At 53.1% G+C, this 4,055-nt stretch overlaps 1 non-coding gene across 1 annotated transcript; it reads right to left on the reverse strand.

Moving 5' to 3' along the window:
- Window positions 1-696: 696 nt before the first annotated feature.
- LOC121856682 lies at window positions 697-860 on the reverse strand. The gene has a single exon (XR_006087021.1). It is a non-coding gene; the product is annotated as a 5.8S ribosomal RNA (ribosomal RNA).
- Between the last annotated feature and the right edge of the window lie 3,195 nt (window positions 861-4,055).

The raw sequence follows: 4,055 nt of genomic DNA on the forward strand, positions 1-4,055 counted from the left end.
CGCGTTTAGAGAGAACTCCCCCTGCCTCCCTCCCAGTCATGAGATAGACGTGGACTCGTGGCGAACTCTCAAAGAGAACGCCCACACCGCGTCTGACCGTGGGAGAGGGTGGAGGAGCGCGTGAGGAAGAGCACGGCGTCACCCAAGCATTCTCATCTCTCTGCCTGCACCACTACATGGTAGACTGCGGGCCCAGGCGCACTCATCAATTTAGGTTCCACTGCAATGCATGCCAAGCACTCTTTTCGAGGTGATAGACGAAATTCCGGCGGGGCTTACTTAAAAGATATCCGACCCGGTTTCGTTTCCTCTTCGTGGGATGGAGTGCTTCTTCTCCGAGAGAGAAGGAGGAGGACGTGTGCCTCTTAGAACATGTGCAGCATCAGCCATGAGCGGCCGACGGCCATTCGTGTCTCTGTGGACAGCAGGCAAAAGAGCGCCTCCAGTTATTTGCGAGGGCGACAACTGTCGTCGGGACGGGACACACACACATGTGTGTGTGCCCGGCTTTGTTGTGGTTGAATGTGGGTGCGCCAAGTCCATGGACTTGCTAGTGATAGGCTTGTTTTTAAGGGCACGCCTCGCGCAAGGCGCGCGCGATTAAACCCCAAGGCGGAAGCTCGGTTCGGGTTACCCTCGTGTCGGGGAGACAGTCAGCAGGCACCGAACTCGCAGCAACGGATGGATGTATATTTCCGACCCTCGTAGAGGAGTGGCGGCGACAAGCTCTTATGGCTGCCGCCGCCGCAATATGCGTTCAACTTGTCGATGTATCTGGTATTCTTGCGATTCACATACCGACACGCAGTTTGCTGCGGTCTTCATCGACCCACGAGCCGAGTGATCCCCCGTTAAGAGTTGTGTATTTGCCATTTGTTCTTTTTGCGACTAACCATCACAGGTCGAGTCTCAATGAAAGGGTTTGACAGACATATCCCAAGTTTGTGGTTTCGGTTTGGCCGGACGGCTTGTTGTTGTTGTTATTTTTTGACACTTGAATTTCACTCTTTTTGGGTCAAGAGGCTTATTCGGCGGTAGTAAGGAACGGACGGGCAGCCGTCCAAAGCCCCGTCCGTCCTCCTCCTCCTCCTCAGGTCTTCGCGCTCTCGCCCGAGTGTGGTCCACCTACAGCGTGGTGGTACCTATTTTTGGTGCGGGGGCCGGGATTGTCCTCTTTCGCTGCTGGAGTTGGCAGAGCAGAGCCCGAGACCGCCCAAATCAGGAGAGTAGTAGTTTTAAGAGCGCCCCGTTCTCTTTCTCTCTGTTAATGATCCTTCCGCAGGTTCACCTACGGAAACCTTGTTACGACTTTTACTTCCTCTAAATGATCAAGTTTGGACATCTTTCCGTCAGCTCGAGGCGACGACCCCAGAAAACCCTCGCGGGCAACGGGGCCGACAATCCAAGAGCGCCAGTCAGAAGGCCTCACTAAATCATTCAATCGGTAGTAGCGACGGGCGGTGTGTACAAAGGGCAGGGACGTAGTCAGCGCAAGCTGATGACTTGCACTTACTGGGAATTCCTCGTTCATGGGAAACAATTGCAAGCCCCAATCCCTATCAAGAAAGGCTTTGAACGGGTTACCCGCTCCTCTCGGAGGGGGAAAACTCGTTGATCCCTTCAGTGTAGCTGGCGTGCATTGGGAGCATCTAAGGGCATCACAGACCTGTTATTGCTCAATCTCGTGCGGCTAGAATTGCCGCTTATCCCTCTAAGAAGAAGTTGCGAACTGGACACAATTTTCTGGAGATCCGTCGACTACTTAGTAGGCCAGAGTCTCGTTCGTTATCGGAATTAACCAGACAAATCGCTCCACCAACTAAGAACGGCCATGCACCACCACCCACCGAATCGAGAAAGAGCTCTCAATCTGTCAATCCTTCCGGTGTCTGGGCCTGGTGAGGTTTCCCGTGTTGAGTCAAATTAAGCCGCAGGCTCCACTCCTGGTGGTGCCCTTCCGTCAATTCCTTTAAGTTTCAGCTTTGCAACCATACTTCCCCGGAACCCAAAGACTTTGGTTTCCCGGAAGCTGCCCGCCCGGTCATGGGAATAACGCCGGCGGATCGCTAGTTGGCATCGTTTATGGTTAGAACTAGGGCGGTATCTGATCGCCTTCGAACCTCTAACTTTCGTTCTTGATTAATGAAAACATCCTTGGCAAATGCTTTTTGCGTGGTTAGATCTTCTGCAGCGGTCAAAATTTCACCTCTAAGCGTCATAATCTGAAAGAATGCCCGCCTGTTCGATTAGTCATTACCTGTGGTTCCGAAACCAACAAAATAGAACCGAGGTCCTATTCCATTATTCCATGCATCACCATTCAGGCCATTCGTAGCACAACCGACACTCTAATTTTTCAAAGTAAACTCTCCGGCCACTCAGGACACTCGACAAATAGCATCCCGTGTGAGCCGGCAGGGGCCTGTTCGGAGCGTGACCCAGTAAACACCGGGCGGTTAAAGTCAGTCGGAACACAGTCCAACTACGAGCTTTTTAACTACCTTAACTTTGTATCAGCTGTGGAGCTGGAATTGCAGGCTGCTGGCGCAGACTTGCCCTCAATGGATGCTAAGTTAAAGGATTTAAAGTGTACTCATTCGATTCACGAGGCCTCGAGGATGAGACTCACATCGTTATTTTTCGTCACTACCTCCCGTGCCGGGAGTGGGTAATTTGCGTGCCTGCTGCCTTCCTTAGATGTGGTAGCCGTTTCTCAGGCTCCCTCTCCGGAATCGAACCCTGATTCCCCGTTACCCGTTATAGCCATTGTAGGCGCATAACCTACCTACAATCGAAAGCTGATAAGGCAGACACTTGAAAGAAGCGGCGCCGATGCGGAGACCGTGCGCTCAGCCCGAAGTTATTCAGATTCACCACAGGTGGGTTACGGACCGGGGCCCGACCAGTTTTGAACTAATAAAAGCGCTCTTCCCTTGCGGTCAGAGACCAATTGCATGTATTAGCTCTAGAATTGCCACAGTTATCCAAGTAAGTGGGTTTACAGATCCAATGAAACATAGCTGATTTAATGAGCCATTCGCGGTTTCGCCTTAAATCGGCTTGTACTTACACATGCATGGCTTAATCTTTGAGACAAGCATATGACTACTGGCAGGATCAACCAGGTAGCTGCTGCTGTTGGCGGCGCCTATCACGGCGGCCAAAATAGTGAGACTGAGAGAGAGGCAGAAGACATTGGGCGAGGGACCGCACGTTGGCCTTAGAGAAATAGCAAACCAGATGATCAGATCTAACTGCACCTTCTCTTGCTATCCTCGGCGCCGGCAGCGCCACCGTGTGTGCCAATCTCCTCCCTTATCCGCTCCTCTTTGCCCCAGCTCCAGCGAGGCAGCCGACATTGGGCGAGGGACCGCACGTTGGCGAATCTCCTCCCTTATCCGCTCCTCTTCTCTTTGCCCCAGCGAGGCAGAAGACATTGGGCGAGGGACCGCACGTTGGCCTTAGAGAAATAGCAAACCAGATGACCAGATCAAACTGCACCTTCTCTCGCTATCCTCGGCGCCGGCAGCGCCACCGTGTGTGCCAATCTCCTCCCTTATCCTCTCCTCTTCTCTTTGCCCCAGCGAGGCAGCCGACATTGGGCGAGGGACCGCACGTTGGCCTTAGAGAAATAGCAAACCAGATGATCAGATCAAACTGCACCTTCTCTTGCTATCCTCGGCGCCGGCAGCGCCACCGTGTGTGCCAATCTCCTCCCTTATCCGCTCCTCTCCTCTTTACCCAGCTCCAGCGAGGCAGCCGACATTGGGCGAGGGACCGCACGTTGGCCAATCTCCTCCCTTATCCGCTCCTCTTCTCTTTGCCCCAGCGAGGCATAAGACATTGGGCGAGGGACCGCACATTGGCCAATCTCCTCCTCTCTCTCTTTCTCTTGCTGTTTGTGGGGACGTGGGCTCATGAGCGCCATCGTCGCCCAATATTGGTTAGGTTGTGTATTTCACGGGTGGGAACCGCCATCATCGTTGTTAGGTGATGGGGTAACCCAACGTGTGCTTTGACGAGTTTTGGCTGCTAAACTCTCTTTTTAGTATACT

Source organism: Homarus americanus, unplaced genomic scaffold (assembly GCF_018991925.1).
Source record: "Homarus americanus isolate GMGI-L3 unplaced genomic scaffold, GMGI_Hamer_2.0 scaffold31635, whole genome shotgun sequence".
In the NCBI taxonomy this organism is placed as follows: domain Eukaryota; kingdom Metazoa; phylum Arthropoda; class Malacostraca; order Decapoda; family Nephropidae; genus Homarus; species Homarus americanus.